Genomic DNA, 26100 nt, shown 5'->3' with positions numbered 1-26100 from the left:
TACTGAATTTTCAAGCGTCTACAACGATTTCAAATGCTTTTACAAAAACGCCTGGCAACTTATTGAAGACATCTCGTATGTCTTTTTCAAAGAAGGCATTTCTTTTTTTTTCTCTTCATTTTGCTGGTATTAACGGTTAGGGATCACCCATCTGCAGATACGTAAAATATATATTCGATCTTGCTGGCAAATGTTGAGTAAAGTTTGATACGATATGTTTTAAAAAGAGATTGGTCACATTTTGTTATTTTATAATTATTAAATGTATAAAAGTAATTAACATTTATATGAGAAAAATGTTTTCCTGAACAACGTCGAAACACAAGTCCTACGAGTTATATAGAAAATTGGAATTATTATTTCGATACTTCTTACTGTTTTCATCTTCCAACCTTCTTTAAGTGTATTTTAAACTTGGGAACGTTTCTGTCAAACTTGGGAAGCTGTACGAAATGGAATCCTTTATTTAATCCATGGGGATAGCATGCTTTTATACTGTCAGCCATGACTGGGTAGAAATCCGAAGTAATCCACAATTGTATTTTGAATGTCGCTCAAACTGAAGATTAAACCTTCAACTTCCAAAAGAGTAACTTTACAACATAATTTTATTAAATATATTATTCATTACGCCAAAGGTCCTTGAGAACCAACACTTAAGATGAGAACAGTAGTCTGAAAAATCCAAATATAAATAATCAAGCCTCATCTAAAAAATCAGAAATTAAAATTTGAAATTTTACACATTTTTGTTAATGTTTCTGCTGATCATCCAAATTCTTGTAAGGTTCATGAATCACTGATCTAAATGATATGAAATAAATTGATATCAAAGAAGTTATTGTTATTATTATTATTATTATTATTATTATTGTTGTTGTTATTGTTATTATTATTATTATTGTTGTTATCGTTATTATTATTATTGTTATTATTATTGTTGTTATTGTTATTATTATTATTGTTATTGTTGTTATTATTATTATTATTGTTGTTATTATTATTATTGTTGGCTCACCTGGAACCTTCACACGAGTCAGCAAATGATCTGATTGGAGACCTGTGGTGTTCTCTGGAAGCTGAGTGACAACAAGTCTCCCCAGACGTCCAGCTCTCTCCTCCTCCTTCGATAGCATTTTCAAATAAATTTGCATCATCGCAACAGCCTCTTACCATTGATTTCTCGCTGGCAGTGACCATTGGTTTATATTGGAATCTGAGTGGCACTAATCCCAGTTCTCTTTGCACTTGTCCAGCGGAGGTCTGGCCAGTGCTCCCTCCTCGGTCTTTCCTTCCTCCTTGACCCTTCTCGGCTCTTTGTTATCACTTTTTTTTGGGGGGGGCGGTGGTGAAATAATGGAGAGATACATGATGAGGGGTGTAGAACATGTAGATCTGCAGCTTCGGTGTTCTTCATTCCCTGTAATGCTTCTTCGTTATATTGTCTTGTGTTATTCTCCGCATTCAAGGGTTTTCCTTAATATTTCAGCCGTTTTTCTTATGGTTAGGCGTTGTATTTTTGCAGCTATTCCTCTGATTCCAATTTCTGCCACTTTTTATTATTATTATTATTATTGTTATTGCTATTATTGTTATTATTGTTATTAATATTATTGTTATTATTATTGAAAGAACTTGGGAAAGTTTGGTTTGTCTCATGTTTCAGCATTAAATATTTGATATTTAATGCTGAAGCATGTATCGTAAATGGTTCATTGTAGACGTTTCGGCTAGATCTACCTGGATTTGAACTTGGCATGGTCAGTTGTATAGTTTTCAACAATATCAATCAACTCAATCACTACTTAATTAAATGAAATAACGATTATATCGTCATCATTATCCGCTATTCTTTTTTGTTTTAAATGCTAGCATGCGCTGGACAATTTTACTAAACAAATTAATTTCCAAACTACCTTATCTTTGGTCAATATCTAATAATAATAAAAAATAAAAATAATTTTTTTTACTTTTAATATAGACAGAAAATGGCTTATGGAATTAATTAACAGACATTCCTAAATAGATATACTTGTGTCCGATTTCAGATAAATAATTATAATCCTCAATAAATATTTATTTCTTTAAACTGTTTTTATGTACTTGATTATATATATGTCTCATTTGTTTAGCGATTTCCCAGATACCATTTAAATCATTATGTATCAATTTCATTCGTCGTGCGCGATGTAGACAACATTTCTTATACACGACAATTGATGTTCTATAGTGACAAAACTAAACATTTGAAGAGATCGAATACAAAACACGGTCAACGCCATTTTGAAATATACTAAAACTATCACTACAAAAGACGTTGCATTTTATGACTCGACCACAAAATTATCTTTGATATGAGATACAGGCATCGCTTTTCTTTGTTTTCAATTAAAATACGTTTTTGATCAAAATTTACATTTAATGTATTAGTCATATTCCTTGTTTAACGTCTCAAGCGAAACAAATTGAATTTATCGCGTTTTGCATTCAAACTGTTCATTTCTTATATATATATATATATATATATATATATACACACACACACACACACACACACATATATATATATATTACATATGGAGGAGTTAAAAGTAAAAGATTAATATAGATTCTTTAAGAGACTTTTTGGAGCTTATATAGAGTATCAATTAAATAAAACGACAATATGAAATATATACTAATATATATAGATTTATAAGGGTGATACTTGATATTATGAGTGTTAGGTAAGTAAGAACTCTATATACCATAATATTTCAAAGCCTAATGCTTCTCATCAGAAGAGGAGAGACGATGCTAGGTAACATAATAGGGATGCAACATCTAGCGATAGTTACATTACAAGCGAAATAATTGTGTTATATGTGGTGAGTTGGTTGGTTGGTTGGGACCCTAATAGGTACTACCACTAGCAATGGTAATTAAAGGGTGGCTCCACACTCCCCAAAGCCCGCAAGCTGGGGCCTCACCACTGGATATAGTTTAAGGTCATATCCAGGACCTATATGTGGTGAGAGATTAAATATTGAGACTATTTTTGGTGGGGGAACTAAATTGATCTTTGTGATATAGGAGGAGTATAGCTTTTAGTATATGGTATAAAGAATTCTTCCTTACCCTACACCCCTGATTGATGTATCACCCTTAATGAATATATATATATATATATATATATATATATATATATATATATATCACTTGAGATGTGCACACAGGTTAACATTCGAACGATAAACAAACATCTGACACACGTGTTTATTCAACAAAGACTTATGAACTGCTGCTATTAGTAAAAGGTTAGTGGATGCCGCCCGAACAAGAGAAGTGAGCAAGCATTCATGTTTAACTACGTACAACATATAACAGGCAATTTGCAACTCAATGAGATTTATAGTCGCCATGGCAAAGTGGTTAATCTCTTCACCCAGATGTTTGAAGTTTCTCGGCTGCAAGCATTTTATTTTTTGTTTGTTTCAAATAATATTAATTATTTAACCCCCCCCCCCCAAAAAAAAAACTCCAAAAAACAAAACAAAACAACAGCTCACGAATTTTTTTTTTTAACTACTTTTCCTTACTTGAAATAATGCTGCCGGCACTTTTTTCATTTCCTGTTTTTGGTTCACATAATGTTGGTTTCTTTAGTCTCTTTGAAAACCAAAAATGGGGCGCAAAACTTTCTATTCATTTTTTCAGTCATTGCAGATTAAGTCGGTAATTTTTTTTAAATGAAAAAGCGAATGATATCAACGACTTCAGCTATTTTTGCATTTGATTACTTTCGTCTGCCTTACAGATATGTATATAATTAACATCTTTGTTGTTGCAAAACAAAGATGAAAGTACGCAGACTCTTGGGACAACTCATATCTTCTAAACGAATGCGAAAGAGTGAGTTTTCCATCTTAACTATATTTACATCAAAAGAGGGTTTTTAGTTTCCTCCTTCTGCTAGACACCAGGATGGGATTGAAAAAGCGCTCCCGATGAGGGGCACCCTGATCAGAAAAAAATTGCCTGGGTAATCCCGTCGGTGTAAGGGTGCCGCAGGCGATTAGTAATAAAGTAAAAGAGAAGACAAGGCCTGGGGAGATGGACCTCCTAGAACTGCACAGAACTCCCACCGCAAAATCAACAGAGACCAGATCATTGATCTTACCTAAAAGTCAAGTGACCATATAAATGTTCTTTTTCTTTTTAAATGGGTAGGAATTTTCAAATGAAAAACAAACAAAAAAATAAATAAAAACGATCTAATTTATTACATTTTTTAATGGGAGTCAGTTGTTTAGTATCGGTTCTGTTATCATGAGACTTTCTTCCCAGGGATTACCTCCTACGATCCTGTCATTTATTACCTTCATCTAAAAAATATTTTTATTATCTTTTCATCCCCCCAAAACATTACCACTTAACCGTAAGGACCAACTATTTGGGATTATTTTTACAGGACTCTGTGGGGAAATGAGTTGGTAGATGATTGATGACAGTACATTTAAACGTCTGCAGATTAGTGCACTCAGAGAAGCAGGAAGGAATTCCAAACTCTGAAGGAAGAAACTATTAGAGTAGAAGGTTTCTGGCATCTAAAGATCTTAAGTGGAGGGATGGGATTTTGTTGCTTTTATTAGAGGTAGAATAGTATCCCAAAAGCTATCATCCTGCTATTATCGTCTTCTCCGTTTGCAGACGGGTGTGGGAGGTAATATACTATCTGTTCTGTTCTCATTCTTCCTGGTATTAACTCCCTCCTTCTTTGTTGATAAGCATTGGGCGTTCTTAATAGTATTATGCTCTCAGTAATTACGTCCTCTTTTAAGGTTCATTGTAAAACATGTGCGTTGAGCATGATATGATCTTTCTACGCTAGCAAAACTATGTGCCCGACGGTGCATAGTTTTGCTAGTATTCATAGAAAAATGCTGTCCAATGACGAGTAAAATTAATTTACTGAACAGAACACTTTCGCACCAATTTCAGAAGATTAAAATCAACAATGATATTAAACCTTATGTCTAGCATACTTAATCCGATTTTGATTCTAGAAAATGTATCAGCTTGACAAATATTAAGAAATAAAACCCAAGAAATCTTGCTAAATTGGCGTCTAAAAGCTATGGATCGAATTCAGTGCAAATCTGGAATATTTTAATTTTCAAATAGGTGGTTGTGTCAATATCATGTCACTTAAAAACCTTTTAAAATATTCCCCAAATCCCTGACATTTGGGGTGTATTTATTAACTGATCTTTTATACCTATTGTTAAAATTTCACAAATATCAGAGTATTCGAACACTAGCATGATTCTGGCAGTTATCTCGTGCTTCTTACTACAGGTGTTACGTTTTCCTCGATGAGCGATCAGCAAACTAAAAAAAAATTAAAGTCTTTATGCATCACGGTGTTTACGTGCTGGTATTTTTGTTCAATGCATCGTCGTTTATTTTCATCTTCGCTTCATGATCACCATTTCATGAGTGGCCATGTTGTTTAGTGGTCAGCGATCGTCTATTAAACCGGATGAATAAAGAAGCATTGCCGAGTTCTTCAAGGTTTTTAGTGGGAAAAATGTATTTATGAAGCGAGAGACTACATAATTAAAATTATGTTTTCTTAACTTAATTTTCTAACTTGAGAATTAAGAGACGCAGACGAACAGAGGCAGTGATAACATTCACTGAGGTTATGTTTCTGCATCATCTAACCATGTCTCGTTCCTAGAGCTTCTCAGAGAAAACTGATTAGAAAACGTTTGTTTATATCACTCGAAAATGTGACATCATGACATATCGTGATCCTTTTTTTTTTTTTTTTTTTATTACATTTTCACCCCCATCAAGGCACATTGCCACTTTGGTGTAGGGGGCTATTATCAGGGGCAACAACTACTAGGATACTATGTAGGATTTTGGCAGCAAGATGTTGGTTCACGTTGCACTTGAACTTCTGCACGTCAGTACAGTTGGGGAAGCAGGAACCTGGAATGGAATTCCAAAGTCTAGCGGTTCTGGGGAAGAAACTACTGGAGTAAAAAGATCTTTCACATCTAGGGATCTCTACAGTGTGGGGGTGCGATTTTGCAGCCTGTCGGGGGTGTTCACGTCGTGGGGGCACAAGTGCTTGCAGTTCGTCAGAGCTTTCACCATTAAAATACTTGTAGAACAGGCAGAGGGATGCAACGTTTCGTCGATGGGACAGAGTCTGAATCTTAGATGCCAGTTCAGGGCCGATCAGATTTGCGACTCTCTTTTGAATCTTGTCAAGGAGCGAGAGACTAGTAGCCGATGCAACAGCCCAAATATGACAGTAATACTCCATACATGGGCGAATGGTTGCCTTATAGAGGTACAGGATACTTTCGGGTGTTAGTAGTTTTCTAGCATAGTAGAGAGAGACCACCTTCCTTGCAGCGGTCCTGGCAATGCCCTTGATGTAATTGTTCCAACTCATGTTTCCTGTGAACGTTAGAGCAAGGAGCTTGAAAGACGTACTCTCAGATAAAGAGTCGTTGGCCATTGCTATAGGTGGTAGAGAATGTTTATTGTAATTATTGAATGAAACTAATTTAGTCTTGGCGGCATTGAACGTGACCGTCCATTTTTGTCCCCATTCCACTACAAATTGGAGGTCATCCTCTAGTGTTTCTGCCATTTCTTTAGATATGTGTTCATTGCTTTTCCTGTCGTGCCTGTTATAGAGTGTGGTGTCATCAGCATATATACCCATCTCAGAGGAAATTTTATTGGGGAGGTCATTTATGAATATCAGGAACAGTAGAGGTCCAAGAATAGAACCCTGGGGCGCTCCCACATTTATATCATATTGTTTAGATGTACGACCGTCGAGGACAACCTGGATTTTTCTCTTATCTAAGAAGGATTTAATTATGTTACGTATTCTACCAGTGATACCGTATGATCTAATCTTCCTGAGGAGACCCTCATGCCATACCCTGTCAAAAGCCTTAGATATATCTAGAGCTACCGCTCTGCCCTCCCCCGCTTTGTCCAGTGAATGGTATATACGTTCAGAGATTACAGTTAGGAAGTCTGCTGTGGAACGGGCTTGTCTAAATCCATATTGTTGGTCAGTCAGAAGTTTAGCATCTGTAAGATGATGGACTAGAGCATGGTTAATTAAGGTCTCAAATATTTTAGAAAAAAGTGGGAGGAGGCTAATGGGGCGATAATTTAATGGGTCAGTTCTTTCGCCAGAATTCTTGAATACTGGTACAACAGAAGAAGTTTTCCAACAGCCCGGAAAGCAAGCTTCATTAAGGCATTTGTTGTAGAGTTTGGAGAGAACTGGAGCTACTTCGGCTGAGCACTTTTTTAATAGCACAGTAAGGATGAGATCGGGTCCACATGCTTTTGAAGTGTCAAGGTTTTTTATGATAGCATGCACCTGAGCAGGGGTGATTTTCAGGTCGTCTAGCGTGGCGTCTGTTCGCATAGGAAAGTCAGGTAGGGGGTGATTGGAAGGGTCTAGTATGGAGTTTGAGGCAAACCGACTGGCAAGCATGTTAGCCTTTTCGATTGCTGAGCAAACAACCTCGTGATTGTTGGTTAGTGGGGGAATTGTTGATTGCCCATTATTTACTACACTGTTGTAGATTTTTCAGAAGTCACGAGTTTCTAGGTTTTGTGCTTCAATGCGTTTTTTTAGTGGTTTCCGTAAATTCTCTCTTAGCTGTCGCTATTTCTTTCTTTACATTATTTCTAGCGTCTATGTACTTCTGTCTGTTTGAACTGGACTGTTGTTTTGTTTACAGAGTGATTTGTTATCCCTCCCCTCTCCTTCAACTTGTATCATCCATTTCTGGGTACACTTCTGTTTACAGCTAGGTTATTATGACATGCACTAAAGTGACCCTCATCAAAATTCACACGAGCTAATTTGATTGCTACTTACTAGCATAGGATCTTCATTATTTTCACTTAGGCTAGTTATTGTTGTTGTTGTGGATGGACAGATGTTGCGACTTATAAAATTATGTAAGTTATTAGATATCTGATACCTATGATTAAAATTTCACAAAAATCAGAAATCTGAATTTTTACAAAACTAAATATAACCAACGTCAATATTCCTAGTGGCTGTATTCCAAAATTAATGATATGTTTATTAATTTAAGCATAAAGCATATATATATATATATATATATATATATATATATATATATATATATATATATATATATATATATATATATATAAACAGACATATATCTCCGTCCTTATGTTTGTAATGTGTTACCAATCATAGGCAATTTGGACTACAAAAAAAAATTAAAATTGCCCCAGTCATGAAGAATGTCTTCTACGACCGAAGACAAAACATATAATAGTAAATTTCGATCATAATCCTAAAGTCATAGATGTCTATTATCAAAAAAAAAAAATGATTAATCCCTATTATAAGTTGCATAAAGTTCATATGCACATCGGAAGAGAGTCAGAACTTACGAAGTTATTAAGTAAATAATTTTTATCATAGTCCAGGCGTATTTTCAATAAAATATTTTTTGAACATAAATTCCAATTTCATTCACAGAAATATAACAAAATATTCAAAATTAAAACCAAACATTAATTTATTACAAAAAAAATATATACATATATATCTTGCAGGAAACGCCTCATAAGTACAGCAAACACACACACATACATGGGTACCGTCGCAAATGGATAAATAAATAAATTAATTAAAATTCGGGTCGGCATTTTTTTTTTAGCAAAGTTTTATATATCCCAGATAGTAGCCCCGCCATCAAAGTAGCACTGTACCTTATTTGGGGAGAAAATGCAATGAAAAAAAATTACCGTTACTTTTGGCACAACTTAAAAAATCTCTTGCTGTCTATTTTAGCCTGGCACTTGTTCCTCTTTCTTTCGATCATATGCTGGGCCCAGCCGGCCCATTCTCGTCTTCGTCTTTACACGTCCATTCTCTTCGATGTCGACTTTGTTTCTCCCCGAGTACGTAGTGTAAAGTATGTATATAATTACTTATCCATATACTCACAAATCACATTATGATTACGTACGTATATATATATAGGTACACACGTATGTCTTTCCATTATATTTTATGTTTAATCATCACATATTGCACTATCTCATGATGATAATGAGACAGCTCCAAATTGTATAAGATTATATAGGGATGATGGTTTAATAAATGCGACCGAATTAAATAGAATACAAGAAATAAAGATTATCAGATGCAATGTTATGAAGGTCTAATATCAAGAATGCAACTGGCTTTTCCTAATATATAAGATGTAAAACATTTTATATATCTTAAACACTTTGGTAATTTATTCATGTTTGTCTTCATATCAGATATATACAGGATGGAACGATTAAATTGTCACTCTAGAAAAGACGACATGATTCCATTTCCATTCAATGAAAACTGGTTTTCTTTTTTTGTTACAGACCATCTACGAGTTGGCCAGTTGTGTACAAATCTCAAGGGTGATAGGAGTCTTCTATCATATCTGAAAGTGACAATGTTCAACGAGCAAGATTGGAGATGTTGTAGAACTCATGCTTTATAGATCCAAGTTATGACAACAGAGTCATTGCCAGCACCCTCAAAATGCATCACTGGATTGGCACAAATAACAGGGACATTCCCAAGGTGATGAAAACAAAGCTTCCGGCCACGGTTATGGTCTTTGGTGTGGTTTCAAGTAAGGACCACATCATGCCACCCCATATCTTCAAAGTCGGCGGTGTGGTGATCCCCTGGTGCAATCAGGTGGCCGCTCGCAGACCCTGGGTGTGGCAGCAGGACTCTGCGCTGGCCTACAAGTCCAAAGAGACCAAGGCTTTGCTTAAGGAGTGCTGTACCCTTCTCTCATAAGATCCCCTTCTCCTTGCTCTGAACCTGCTGGACTACTTCATTTGGTCATACAACGAGAACATCACCAACATGACCTCCCACAACATCAAAGCCATCCTGATTGCTGCCATCCCCTGAGTATTTGCCGAGCTCCCGCCGGCGCTTGTGGAAAAGGCATGCACCCAGTTCCTGTATTGTGGCGGTGATTTAAGCTGCTGGCATCTACATTGAATAGATGCCAGTTCCACTTCATAATCAAGTTACCTGAATTAATTTTTCTCAATAAAAGTTTAAAAATAAAGCTGTAGTGTTATTTTCTTTAGGGCGACAAATTTATTGTTCAACCCTGTATGTATATATACATATATTATCTATACTCCTATAAATTCGTTTTTCTTTTGTGTGTATTGATATTCATATTAAAAACCCTCTTTTCTATTAGTATTTATTTACTTTCGCACCATAACAAAATGTGACACGAGGTCGTTTTAATGTGGGGTTAAACCAGCTCCCTGAAAAAAAGACAAAAGAGGCACTCTGGTTGGGACCAAAAATAATAATTGTCCCAGTATAAAGGGTTTCTCCTCCATTGACCGGGACAAATTACCTTAAGTGGAGCATCTGCAGAAGAGATACTACACTTTGATCCTGGCCCGAAGGCCAAGAACAACAGAAAAAAGGCAACCCTCTTATCTATTTAAAAAGAAAATACAATTTTCTTATATATGGGTTGTGGAATTGCTTTCGCTAGCAAAAGATCTAGCTAATTTGCATATTCTTTTAAACATTCATTTTAATTAATTCCCTATTAGTTGCTTCGGTTTTCTAATGGGATAATCATCTTTAGTTAACTATTACGTGTAATTATATTCATGCAGATATTCTACATGATTTATACTTGCATAATATTTGTGTAAAAACTTTATAGTAAACACAAAATTGTTTTGTTTAACAAATTTTGCCTACCAAAATCTTCCTAGAGTTTTTGATCTGCAGACATGAAACTTCATATATAAAGTATGTGAATCCATGCAAAATTTTATATTTCGGTTTTAGCCCAGGAAATCGGTGCCAAAGTGTGAAAATTTAAAAAAATGAAATTTGCCAGGTGAAGGTCGAACGCTGGCATTACAAATGCATAACGGAGTCGCTATTAGTTCATGTTTTACTTTTTAGCCTTGCAGTAAACATGTTTTCATAGCCCAGTCATTGACGGCAGAGACAAAATAAATCATGAGCTGAATGTTTTGGTTTTGATTCTCGGTGGTGGCGCATGACCCTTTTTTTTTAATACTTTTTAAAACATTACTATATATTGCATCCAATCTATCTATCTATCCCTATATATATATATATATATATATATATATATATAAAATGAAATCATTTTTTCCCCTCTGATTTTGACCTTAATAGGATTAAAAATCAAGACATTTCATGCGAATGTAATGTGCACAAACTGCAGCACATTACCTTTGGTGGGTTATAGGCCTATTCACTATCAACTTCCTCGAAAATCGTAGATTCCTATATTTTTTCTGGTGAGAGTTCACTGCCAACATCGGTTACAATCAATGGCAGTGGTAAAATCTTTTCTCTCTAATAAATTCCTTCTTCCTCTGCCACCACTTAACACTGTTGCAGGATCGTTCACAAGAGACAGTTACGAAAGAACACCGGTTTGGGTTTTCTTTACTTTGTAGTTGCTTAAAAAGCTGGAATGGAAGTTTAATGAATCGAAGGGTTATTTATGCCATTTTTTCGCTTTCCACAGTGTTTTTGTTTTTCTGAACACGTCCATCATTTTTTTATTGATTCATTTTTGTTTTTCCGATTTTTTTTTTTTTTGAAGAAGTTTTATGTTTGTTTGCTGTTTTTTTTTGGTTTGGGTTTTGCCGATTTTTTAAAGAAATTTAACATTGTTTTTTTTTTTTAATATTTAAACAGGGTTATTATTTCGTGTATTCTTTACTTTAACCCCCCCCCCTTACACACACACACACCTCCAAACAACCGGGCGCTAGTTTATATATATATATATATATATATATATATATATATAAAGTGAACGTGTCTGTGTGTGTACATTTCCCTACGCAATAACTGTCAATTTTAAGCCTACGGACTCGAAATTTGATATACAGGGTACTGAGATTTGGGAAAATCTTTGTAATCCGTTTTCGGCCAGAAATTTGGCTCTTAAGGGGTACACCGATTTGACCTTTGAAAACTCTACCAAACTCCTCCGACAATTTTGGGTCTAAACACTTGAAATTTTAGATATAGGTTCCTTGGACACGAGTCTAACTTAATAACTTGATGTGAGCCCCAAACAATAAATGTAAAGGGGTCATAATAGGGGTCAAACTTTAAAAAAATTGACCTCTGCGGTCTCTACCAAATTACTCAGACAATTTCTTGTCTAAACATTTGAAATTTTACATAAAGGATATTCAGAGATAGGGCAAGCTTTTTAATCGGTTTGGGTCGAAATGTTTTAGTTACCAATATATAAATGTAAGTATGTATGCATGTTTGCATGTCTGCCTAAAACTTTCGACAGAGGCGACGGATTTTTACAAGCTCAATATCGTTTTGAAGATCGATCTTTCATACAACAAATATCGAAAAATTGGCTAAAAACATTAATATCTTCACCTTAAACTAGGTACTATTCTACAGGGGGGGTCGCTTTTTTCGCTGATATTTTTAAAGTCATCTCTCCTTTCGATTGTCTAGCCTTAATAAAAACTATGTCACTTCCGGTTTGGCGGTGGTCGTAACAGCAAAAACGCCAGGTTTTTTCCCCGTTCTTTACCTCCTTCGGTGTACGGGTTCGAGCCTGCTTTCCTACTACCACTTTTTTTTTTTTGCTCAACACACACATCCAAACACCCGGGCAACGCCAGGCTGAAATGCTAGTATTAAATAAGAATGCGATTTATTGTACGTTAAACTCAATGAAATAATTCAATTTAGAAAACGATTAAAAAGAAAACTCTTACATGATAAAAGAAAACAAGAGATTTTTTTTTTAAGGTAAAAATTACAATACTTATAAACACGACTGAATGAAGATTTTTATTACATCCTGGAAGATAAAAAAATAAAACCTAAACAAATTTATGTTTGATGATAAAACATCTATTCATATTATCCTTGGAATTTTTTTTTATCTTCAACAAAATTGCTGATAAAAGTTGTTGATTATTGGTTGCTTTGAATTTGAGCACTGAAAATGGAGAATGTAGAAACTATTCATGATGAAAGAATCATTGATTTACTAAAAAATTACTTTTTAAAACATTTGTTGTCCGAAATATCTTATAGCAAGTGAAAACTCTTATAGTCTTCAATTACAAGCATTAATTTATTTGGTTTGTATAGAATTTAACTGAAACCGATCGGTATAAAAGGTTTCTATAGTTTATATGAAATGGCAGTTTTATAAACTAACTTATGCCAGATTGATTTGAAACTAATTTATCGAAAGTTATTTTAATTTTAATGTGCCGATTTAATTGTCTCCTCACGCAAACATAGCAAGATGTTTTTTATCTGTGAAAAATTTAGGTCTCTAAAAATGTGACTCTCGGGATTAAGACAAAAAAAAAAAAAGAAAAATTGTCTCCGTCTCGAAGGATTTCTCATACATTGACTGAGGATAGAGAAGATGAAGCATGGTATCAGAACATATGCTACACTTTGCTCCTAGCCAACAGGTCAAACTTGTTAAAATTAAATTCGCAGAAACAAGTAAGCGCTGATGATGGACTTTGCCGAATCTAAGGCAACAATGGAAGCAAGGTAATAAACCTTATCTCCTAGAATTTTCTTTGGCATCCCATGCTTGAATTATCGGGATTGCTGTGAGGAAGGTGGGCTCTTTCTACCGTGTTAGAAAATTACTTATGCCCGAGAGTATTTTGTACTTCTACAAGGCCACCATTCACCCATGTATGGAGTACTGTTGTCACATTTGAGCTGGTGTATCTGCTACTAGTGTCTCACTCCTGAAAAAGGTTCAAAAGAGAATCACCAACCTAATAGGTTCCGAACTGTCAACTAGGCTTCAACCTCTGTCCCATTGACTAAATGTTGCATGCGTTTGCCTCCCTTACAAGTATTTTAATGGTGAATTCTCTGAAGAACTACAAGCCCTTGTACCCCCTTGATGTAAATACCTCCAAAAACCTGACAAGCAGCAAGATCCCACCCCTACACAACAGAGATCCCCAGATATCAGAAAGCCTTCTATTCTAATAGTTTCTTCCTTAGGACTGCTACATTTTGGAATTCCCTTCCGGATTCCTGCTTCTCTAACTGTACTAACATGCAGAAGTTCAAGTGTAATATAAACGGACATCTTGCTGCTGAACTCCCTACATAGTATCCCTGCAACTTATGTCCCAGATAGTAGCCACCTACATCAAATTGACATTGCGCCTTGATTTGAATGACATATTTCATAACAGTTCAATCGTTTAAGTTATTTTATAATGAAACTATTGAAACCAATTAGCGTATACGATTAATAGACTTCAATGACAACCATTCCTTTTTATGAGATTTATAATTTTTTTTATTTTAATCATAAGAGATGGTAGGTTCATACCTTTTCTGTATAATAGTGGAGCATAAATTACTGCATTAGATCTGATAGGATCTGAACTTAATATAGTCAGTTTTAAGAGTTTTGTCAATATCCAGTAGATCAATCATGCATTCCCCCACCCCTAAAAAAATAGATGAATCAGACTCATTATTAAAACAAATCGCATTTTAAAAAATAGATTGCATAAAAATATAGATTATGAACTTAATTTAAAATAAATTTGATCCATTTTAATGAATTTTTCATTACTTATTTAGAGAAGGTACCATGCTGAAATAATAATGTTATTATTTAGAAACCCATTTTTAACATGGGCGAGGGAGTGTGTTTTGTAACTATTATATACTTTCACCTAATAATTTACTAAACAAAAGATACCGTAAAACTTGAATTTTACTTAAAAATACTATCAAATAATAGCAGAGTACTTTCTCTTCAAAAGTACCAAACATTTGTGAAGATATCTTTTTTTTGCACAAAAGGCAGAGCTGGAAGCGTTTTACTCTGCTTGCTTAGTGTTATCAAGTAAACTGTGATCAGAGTTAAGTTTCAAATACAGGGAAGTGTCACATGACCAAGAAAGTAATAAGAATGTATAATGAAAGGATGAGGGTGGAGCGCGTGAGATTAAAAGGGTATCAGCCTTTGTTTTAATTAAAGTTCGGTTGTGATAGAAAAGTCATCTGACCCCATATGCGAAACAATTTGATAGAATGGCCATCCAACTCATGGGTGAAATAGATGGGCGACGACATTGATAGTTAAGAGAAAATGCCTTTTATTTTGACAGTGCTGAAAAGTAATTCAATACAAATAACTGTCAATCTTTAGGAAAAGGAGATCACTATGTAGCTTTGCAGAGATAGAATTGTGGATGAATTGAAAGGGTCAGTAAAGAACGCCCAATTCGTACTGTTCTAAAAAGTAAGTGATTAAAAAACAAATAGTTCAACAAAATGTATTCTCACGCCAATACATCTGATTGGCTGATATGCTAATTATCCCTTGGTGTAATAATGTCATAATATGTGATGCAACAAAGAAATTTATTTAATCTGTCAAGAAAGAAGATTCAGTCAAATTTAGTCATTCATTTCTTTTGAATCAGATGATTTTATTGTTAGTTTCTAGTTATAATTCTTTTTCACAAAGACATAAGATATTTGTGGAAGGCATCACATGAAGGTGTCAACATACTAAGTGAAGATATTTCTGTGATACAAATTGGGTTTGAACTTGGCATTCCAGTAATAACCCAAGATGACTAAATGAATAGAAATATTTTATTAATATCAAAAACTTCTGCAAAAACTGTTTACAAAATGTATTCTGGTAAAAAAATAATAAACAAAGATTCTAAACATCTGCTGATTAAAATTTTATAATTTAAAAAGAATTACTATACTAAATCTTTCAATTTATGAACGGATTTATTTTTATTTCTATCATACGGTGAAAATGTGTATTCCTTTAGACTTACTTTAATATAAAATTGATGAAAACAAGAGTTGCCTTTCAGAACTGCACGCCTATGGAATTGTCTTCCGTTTTCCTGCTTTCCAGCTGACTACAATATGGTTATCTTCAAGTCTAATGTAAACAAGTTTTTGATGAGTCGTTCAATATAAGTTTACAAATTTACCAAATTTCCATTTCTAACGATTTCTATATTGTTCAATTTCTACTGTACACTCTTTAACCCTTATCATCGAGTGGCCTCTTGGCCTTGATAAATGTAAAAAAAATATGAAAAAGAAAAAATTCTGCTTTTGCCGATTTTTTTGTGATTCTGATATAAGCAGCGCATCATCATTACGCCTCTTAGTACGTCAACAGCTTTTAAATCGAGCATTTCTTTGAAATTTTATTGAAATTTAATAAAGGTAATTTCCACTTGTGGAACATATTACTGCGAGACTGCTTCCCTGCTGATTAGGTCATTAAATAGGTAGAACAGAATAAATTACCTATCTTTCGATCTAGTTATCTATCCATATCGATCTATCTATCTAACTGGAGAGGTAGACAAGAGATGGATATTATGTTTTCATAAAACCTGAAAAAATATAACAAAGCTAGATCATAGACAAGTTTACCGGAAGTTCTGGTCAGCTGATTGGATCTACGTGTGAGTCACGTGATCAGGTTAGCTGGAGATGATCAAAGAGTTGGAACTTGGAATTGGAGCAGAGCGGTTGGGCTTTACGGTTGTCTCTCCTCCCCTCTTGAGAGGGAGTGACATGTCTCTCTATATAGACTGTTAAGCACTTTCTAATTTCATCTGCGCAACATCCTGAAAAGTGAAATAAAAACTAATATGAAAACCAATCATCGTCTTGGAGTCAATATGTTTCGTCCAAAAGGTTCCAGCCCCCTCCAAGAACAAGATGAAGTCAGGATGGACCAGGTTCAGTGAGCAGAGAAGATGAAGGTATGTTGAAGATACATATCGGACACACACACGCACGCATATGAACATTAGACGATCACGAAATGTAAAACGGGTTCAGAAAGTGAAGAACCTAATAGACATTTAGTAGCACGTCACAAACAAACACGAAACGTATACACCCGTTTACATGGGAGGCGTTCATGCTAAGTAGCATAACAATTGCAACTCGTTCATCTTCAAATCTACTGACAACAGCCTTTTTCTTACAAAAATACATTGCTAATTTATATTATGTCTTTTTTTTATGGAAGGTGATTGACAGTGTTTCATTTTTTTGTCCTTCTTCACAAAACATTCACAGCAAGAACTCATCTTACCAAAAAATGAAAAACGTATTTCCGTTCTCCTTTCATGTGTTTAACGTCAGATGGAATTTTCATGGAGATAATTTAGTTAAAAGAGCCTCCCGTCCGTGAAACACACTTCAATGTGGCTGCTATCGTGCTGATTATAAATTAGTGTAGATCCAAATCCAATGTCAAGAGATTCTTGTCATGGATTGTTAATAATTAATTAAATACACTTCATACTATTGATCAATGTTACTACTCAGAGGTCAATCTTGGACCACTATTATTCTTGATATTCATCAGCGACCTCCCTGATAATATTGTGTTTGTGACGGGTATATTTGCTGATCATACAACGCTCTATAACATGCACTAGGGAAGAACGGATGTGCACAAATCGAAAAAAAATGGCAGAATCGAAGAAAATGACCTCCAGACCGTCGTGAAATAGGGCCAGAAATGGATGGTAACATTTAATGCTAGTAAAACTAAGCTGCTGCCCTTTAACAATTACAAGAAGCCTCTCCAACTCCACATATCCCTGACAAATAACACCCTACCTAAGAATTCTTCCTTCAAACTTCTCGGCCTAACATTCACGGGCAATATGAACTTGAACAAATACATTGAGGACATTGTGAAAGCTGCTGCAAAGAAGGTGGGCTCCCTCTATCAAGCTAGAAAACTATTAACACCTGAGAGTATCCTGTACCTCTATAAGGCCACCATTCGCCTATGCATGGAGTATTGTTGCTACATCTGAGCTAATGCATCTACAACTAGCCTCTCCCTCTTGGATAGGTTCTCAAAAGAGTCTTCAATCTAATAGGTCCCACTTTGCCAACTAAGCTCTAACCCCTGTCCCATCGCCACAATGCTGCATCTCTGTGCCTGTTTTACAAATATTTTAAAGGAATGTGCTCTGATGAACTCATTGCACTTGTGCCCTCTTAATGTACATATCCCGACAAAGCCATTTAGCAATAAAATCACACACCTTTACTGTTAAGGCCCTAAAGGCTAGAAAGCTTTTGACTCTAATAGTTTCTTCCCTCGAACAGTTAGACTTTGGAATTGCCTTCCTGCTACCTGCTTTCCTGATTGTACTGATATGCAGAAGTTTAAATGTAACGTAAACCAACATATTGTTAATTTTTCCTAGGCATGGCTCCAAATAGTATCCCCTTATGTCTAAGTAGTGATTGGTCTTGTTAAGGGTGGATGCAAATAAAAAAATACTTTGATAGTGCTCCTCATTTTTCAGATAGAAATCGAGTGGTTGAGCCTTGGTCTGTGATGACGTCAATAGTAAAAAAGGGATTAAGAAAACAATTTCATAATCAAAACCATAAAATAACTTACCCAGACATGATATCCTATAGTTTCATGCGTTTAATCTGGAAAAAAAGAAATTAAACTAGAATTGAAAGAAATAATTACCATTTCCAATATTAATATCAATTATAAGGAAATACATAATTGCAAATGAATGAGTTTTTAATTTTTTTTTCAATCAATATTCAAATCAATTTACAAAACTAAAAATTCGTGTGTTGAATCTTTATTTTTTTTTACATTTTATTTTTCTTTGTTTTTTCTTAGCATGTTATCAACAACATCTGTTTGCACCTTAAACATAACATTTCAAGAACAGCATTTCTATGCATTTTTAATGTCATGTTTCTCAATTTATTCGTGTTCTCACAACATAAAGGTTTAGTCCTCAGCACAAACGAAACTAAGAATATAATTAACAATTATTTAAAACTTCTACCTGGTCATGACTGATAAAACAAGAACAATCTACCCACCTTGATTAAATAAAGGGTTCAGTTCGAAATTCTGTACAGATTACTATATTAAACAAGACGAATCTGAAGAAAACAGGAAGATACATTTGCCAAAACGTTTAGAAAATAACACACAAGATGAGAACAATAGTCCGAATAATAGCAATTATCAATTCTCATCTTAAAAATTCCAAAAACATAATAGAAATTGTTCGCCAAGGTTACTTTGGTTTACTCCTCTTCCCTTCTATGTGATCACCTGATGCAAAAATAGAAAGTGGATTGGTTAATAATGTGACAAAGGTTCATACAAAATAATACGAAGTTTAAATGTTTTTGTTTTTCTTCTTCACTGTCTTTTGACATTGTTTCTTTATTTTAGCATTTAACTAATTATTCGACATATTGTTCTCCAAAATACTAAATCTCCAAAGGTTTTACAAAAGAATTCTGGCATTGTTTAATCTCACTTTATTTTGTACCAATAAAAAAATAACTTGTTAAAAAATCTTTGCAAAATTTTATTTCAGACCACTGATCAATTATCATTTCCGCCAAACAGGTTGTATTTTCCGGTCAGTTTGTTTCTTCCCATTGTGCATAGAACTGATTCAATTTGAAAATATCTATTAGGTTGACAATAAGATTCTTGCAAAATTTTAAATTTTGATTTCAAATAAGTTTTCGTTATAATACCTTTACATCATTTTAAAAATCGGTTTTCGCTCTATCTAATCATTTAAATTACAATCGTTTTAAAACAATTATGTCTTCTTTTAAGAACGTTGACGGAAAAAAGCGAATTCGTACAATTTTCTTATTTCAAGTCAAACTAGGCCGAACGCTGCTGAAATAGCTCGCGATATCAACGAAGCGTTTGGCCCAAGAACTACTTCGGAATGCACATGGTAGTTTAAGAAATTTTGTGGCGGCGATGAGAGTCTTAAAGATGATAAACATAGTGGTCGGCCATTGATGAATGAAGAGCCTAAGCCGAAGTCAATCCATGCACAACTGTTTGAGAAATTGCTTCTGAATTAGATGTAACGTATACAACAACTTAAATAATACAAAGTTTAAATATTTTTGTTTTTCGTCTTCTTTTGACATTGTTTCTTTATTTTAGCATTTAACTAATTATTAGACATATTGTTCTCCAAAATACTAAATCTCCAAAGTTTTTACAAAAGAATTCTGGCAGATTGAAAAGACAAAAAAGAAAACTTGATAAATGGGTGCCTCAAGAAACGCCGTTATGAAGTGTCATCTACCCTTCTTTTACACAACAAGAACAACCTGTTTCTCGACCGGATTGTGATTTGCAATAAAAAGCGAGTTCTTAACGACAACCAGCGACGCTCAGCTGAGAGGTTAAACGCTGACGAAACTCGACGAGATTTCCTAAAGCCAAAGTTGACCGTTTTGTGGTCTGTGACCGGTTTTATCCATTACAGTTTTTTTTTGAATGCAGGCGAAATCATTATGGCGAGAAAGTACTGTCAACAAATCGATGAAATACATCAGAAACTTCGACAACAACACCCAGCATTAGGCAACAGAAAAGGCCCAATTCTTCCCCACGACAATGCCCAACTGCACGTTGCTAAATCGACCCTACAGAATCGAATTGGGTTACAAAACCCTGCCTCATCCGCTGCACTGTTCAGACCTCTCACCTACCGACTACCATTTTTTACAGCATTTCAACAACTTTTTGCGTGGGAAATGCTTCCAAAACCTAAGTGATATAAAAAACGCCTTCAGCGATTTCATCGCCACCAGAATGCAAGACTTTTACATTACTGACATAAATACACTTGTTTTGCGTTGGTAAAAGTGTGTTGATTGTGATGGTGCTTATTTCGATCAATAAATTTTTGTTTGAGCTGAGATATGTTCATCTGAATTTAAAAGTTAAAAACCGCAATAACTTTCTCGTCAATCTGATACGTCAAAGATCGACATCATGGAACAGTTGAAATACAGTTCGGTTCTGTTTCTCATAGAAACACAATATTTGGCTCATATTGCAGTAAATACAGTCGTGGATTTTATGGCAGTAGCCTACAACTTTGAAAATGTTGACAGAATATCAAAATTTGATGCATGGGACTGATGCTTTATGATATCTGATCAACTAACTAGTTTTTGAGTAATTAACGCTTTTTATGGCATAATTTCAGTAATACAATATGGAGAAGTAAGCTATAGATAAGTCTTTGGCCCATACTTACGTTGTCAAGAAGAGTCATGTAGTCTCATGATTGACTTGTGTTCTTGTTTCGTCCACCTGTTTACCATATTCACAGCTCAAATTAAACATGTTCAGGAATTAAATTTTTATGCTAAAAGTTATCCCCTCTTTCAAATAAAATGGAATATTTAAAAAGAAAAAAAAAGAAAAAAATTAAAGGATTTTGAAACTGGGCAAGTTTAATCCATTTTATCGTTTGTGCAACAATAGGTTTTAATGGTGAATTTTCTTTTGAATACCTTTGAGAAAGCTTTCCAAGTGATTATTAATCTAGCGTTGTTCTGCATCATTCTTGATTCAAGAGTGGGTCTTAGGAGTTGGCGAAATCCCATGGAATAAACATGCTATTATCAACTGCCTCAGTAACCGCGCATTCATTCAACGGTAATGCCTCCCCTGAGCTAATTGCGATTCTTCTGCACATGACATCTTAAAAGGAGACACTGAATAGACGTTATTGAATCCATTCTCACCAGGTTTTTCCGTTGCATGTTTGACTGATTCAGGATTTACACAGCAAACAAAATTTATAGAAAATGTTTAGAAAACTTGGAGAAAGAAAAATTTGAAAAAAAAACAAACAAATGACATACTTTGCTTTTGATATTGTTTTTCATTTTATCCTTTTTTGTGTGTGTCAGTCTTCAAGGAATACGATTCACAGTTAAATATTTATATCATATTACACAACCCTCTTCCTCTCACGAATATATTATTATACTAAATCTGAGCCAATTAACGCTTGTTTCCTTAAAGTTTTTTTTTTCGGCGTACCTGAATGAGAATTCCCCACCCCTCAAGAACGGCTTTCGGAATAAACATCTCCAACCTCCACATCTTAAGAACGGCTTTCGGTTTCTTGCAATTTTTCAATGGATTATTATTGATTGGACTCTAATATATAGGGGGATTCTCGTTCAGATCCGCGATTTTTTCTTATTCATTTTAATCACTCAAGATGCATACTTTTGGGATTGAGTTATGCTTGAAAAGAAAATTCTATTTTCAGTGCATTAATTAGACGACATTTAAAATAAACTGGACAATTCACACAATTTTTCACTTAACTATGTATTTTTTTTTTCAGCATTGCTATCTAATGTGCATGTGTGCGCGCGCGTGGTGTATTCGCATGAACACACTACAAAAACGTGTAAATTACACAGAAAAATAACTTTCTCTATTTTCTTATCACTTATGAGAATAATATAGAAGCAAACAAACATGAGTTTTAGTTATGCAAAAAGAATAGCCATGCAGATCTGTTATAGCTTATGAATTTTCACAAACAAATCAAAGAATAGTTAAAATGACTTAACCTGACAGATACACATAGTATATATTATATAAAAAGAAAATAAGAATTTTCGACATTATACCTAATTAACATTGCATCTTACAAATCGATGTTTCATTTTTCCAGCCAGTTATTTACATTAGTGGTCAATATGTGTTTTGTACATAAATTTCTTTCAGTAAAAGGAAATTCCATATATATTTTTTTTACAAGGTAGTCACCACTTATCAAGGCCCGGAAGCCACTCGGGGGTAAGGGTTATTGCGTGTAAAGTACGTTAGTAATGGAGATTTGATAAAGTGTCTTACTTAAGGGGGTGCTTCATCAAGAATTTGTTTACAGTGGATTTGAAGACATCCAGGTTGTAGTCAGGTGGGAAACAGGCTACCGGAACAGAGTTCCACAGGCGTGAACTTCTAAGAAAGAAACTTTGTTCATGGAATTTACGTTTTTATTTTGGCACAGATAAGGAGTGGGGAAAATTTTTGACAGTGGTTTCAGCTAGACGGGTGTTTATCGTGAAAGATTGGCGAGGGGGGACCAGAGATTGGAGTTCAGACGAGCACCTGCCATGGTAGTAACCATAAAACAAAGACAGGCTCGCAATGTCTCTCTTGTGGGAGAGAGGTTGCAGAGAAGAGAAAAGGACATCCCCCACTAGGCCACGAAGCCTATTTTGTACTCTGTCAAGGCAGGATAGGCTGTTTTTAGCAGCTCCTGCCCAGATGTGGCAGCAGTACTCCATCTTTGGACGTACTTGGCTTTTATACAGATAGAGAATTGCATCAGGGTTGAGATATCTTCTGGAGTGGTAGAAGGATCCCACCATTTTTCCAGCGACCTTGGCAACTAACTTATGTACGTGTTCCATTTAAGGTCAAGAGTAAAGGTCAAGCCCAGAAGCTTGTCAAAACATGGATCTTCCCCGAGACGAGAGCCACCCATTTCAATTGATGCCAGATGGGGATCAGAGCGTTGATGATGTAAAGATAGGAGCTTGGTTTTAGATGCATTATAAGTAACCAACCACCTCCTCCCCCACTGTACCACGCACTCAAGATCAGAGGAGAGAGAATTTGTCATTTACAGCCTTTGATGTGTTGCCATAGATTGTCGTGGCATCAGCATAGATGTCGACGAAAGATTTTAGTATGTGTTTAGGGAGGTCATTTATGTATATCAGGAAGAGTGTTGAGCCTAGGATGAACCCTTGAGGGACTCCAGCATTAATACTGTGGGCCTCTGATATACACCATAGTTATCATTGATTAAGAAACTATTTTCATTAACCAATGAGATAGCTTCGTTTGTTATTAATACACAAAATTGCAAAAAACTGCCAAAATCTGTTTGTGAATAATGGCAAAACAAATGTGATCAAACATACAGAATTTCTTTTTTTATTCTGTGATTATAATTATTTTTCACTTCTACCTTTGACGTTTTCCTCCCTACTTTCCACTTCCGTTTTCCATTTTTTTTTACAAATGTTAAATGTCAGGTTAATTCAATTACTTATTTAAAATGTCTTAACACAATAATATAAAAAAATAGGTACTTTAATATTGCGAAGTTATTATTTTGAATAGAAAAAATGCACTCAATAACGAGAAGGACAAAAACGGCTTACTTTAATAATATTTGCCGCAAAATATGGTGACTTTCATTGCAGTGTTTTATGACTTGACTAGCAGCAAAGTCGCACCTTTTACTGTAAAATTCGCTACTTATGCAGAAACGACCCGTTTTCCAGTGAATGCCGCAACGGCATATACCGGCATCTTAAAACGCAAAAATATGGCGAAACGCTCAGTTAATGCAACAGAAGACAGTTAATAAATTGGATGAAAATATTTTTAAACGGGGAAAAATGAAGTCCTTAAAAATAAATCATTTTAGTTAAAAATGAATGAAAGTGGTTTGCAGATTCTGCTACAGTTGGCGGAAAAAGTTCGTTCATTTTGTCAGGAATGGAATGCATCTGTGAAAAAACAATTATTAGATCTCTACAATCATATAACTGCAACTTTGTCCGTGTGGGTGTGTGTGAGTTCGTTCCTTATAGACTCCGAAATGGCTGAACAGATTTTCTTTAAAATTTACAGAACTTTAGTGTATATGTCTGGGAATGATCTTAGTTAACTTTTGTCTAAAAGTATCCCCGATAATTACCGATAATCGAAACCGTTATTTTAATTTATCTATCATTTTTTTCAAAAATAAATGAATAAATAAAATAAAAAAACTCAACTAAAGACATCAAATCCCTGTCAACTGACCAGTTGACCCAATTTAGTTCAATAGCTGAAACACCCTTAAATGACCTGAAATTTGATCCTCACCATCGGGCTTCATCAGTAGCTATAACAACCGTGCTAGTCCAGCCTCTATCCACCCCGTTCCCCTACTATCTTCACACCCCACCTCTGTATTACTATATTACCCCCTCCTTACTAATTCCTTAACCATAAACCACCCTTTCTATTAACAGAAACGAATCTTCAAAATTAACATGTTCTCATAAGAACTCAAATTTTTTTTTTTTTTTTTTTTTTTTTTTTTTTAATTACATTTTCACCCCAAACAAGGCAAATTGCCACTTTGGTGTAGGGGGCTACTATCAGGGGCAACAACTACTGGGGTACTATGTAGGGATTTGGGCAGCAAGGTGTCGGTTCACGTTACACTTGAACTTCTGCACGTCAGTACTGTTGGGGAAGCAGGGACCTGGAATGGAATTCCAGAGTCTTGCGGTTCTGGGGAAGAAACTATTGGAGTAAAAAGATCTTTTACATCTAGGGACCTCTACAGTGTGGGGGTGGGATCTAGTAGCCTGTCGGGTTTGTCGAGGGTGCTCGCGTCGTGGGGGCACAAGTGATTGCAGTTCATCGGAGCATTCACCACTAAAATACTTGTAGAACAGGCAGAGGGATGCAACATTTCGTCGATGGGACAGAGGCTGAAGCTTAGATGCCAGTTCAGGGCCTATCAGATTTGCGACTCTCTTTTGAACCTTGTCAAGGAGCGAGAGACTAGTAGCAGATGCACCAGCCCAGATGTGGCAGCAATACTCCATACATGGGCGAATGGTGGCCTTATAGAGGTACAGGATACTTTCGGGTGTTAGTAGTTTTCTAGCATTTTGTCCATAGCCATTCATGGCGAATTCTCTCTCTTCAAAATTTGAAAAGTTTTTGTACCTTAATTTTTCTTGCCTGATGATATCTAATATGATTGAAACGGTCTGCACATCGTAGCAAGATATGACTGTATTTACATAAAATAAATAAATATATAACTTGCTCTCTTACGATTGAGCACTATCAACGACCCTTCTTGAAATTCAATTATTTTCAATTTTGGATACCTTCCCACCGAAAAACTATATATATATATATATATATATAAATATATATATATATATATATATATATATATATATATATATATATATATATATAAATAACAATCACGTTGACACACAGGTTCTCACCAGATCACCGAAGTTAAGCAACAATGAGTTTGGCTAGTACCAGATGGGTAACCATTTGG

General features: G+C 35.0%; 1 protein-coding gene across 2 annotated transcripts in view; it reads right to left on the bottom strand.

The window, feature by feature from the left end:
• Window positions 1-26100, bottom strand: part of LOC145288109 (popeye domain-containing protein 1-B-like) — a 1451932-nt gene that overhangs the window by 736903 nt on the left and 688929 nt on the right. For both annotated transcript variants that reach the window (XM_080136169.1, XM_080136168.1), the window contains exon 3: window positions 18570-18604. The gene's annotated coding sequence lies outside the window, so the exon portion shown is untranslated. The remainder of the gene's footprint in view (window positions 1-18569; window positions 18605-26100) is intronic.

This window comes from Euprymna scolopes, chromosome 11, assembly GCF_053919585.1.
Source record: "Euprymna scolopes isolate OS-2025 chromosome 11, ASM5391958v1, whole genome shotgun sequence".
NCBI classification, from domain to species: Eukaryota; Metazoa; Mollusca; class Cephalopoda; order Sepiida; family Sepiolidae; genus Euprymna; species Euprymna scolopes.
This window is presented reverse-complemented; position numbering and strand designations above follow the sequence as displayed.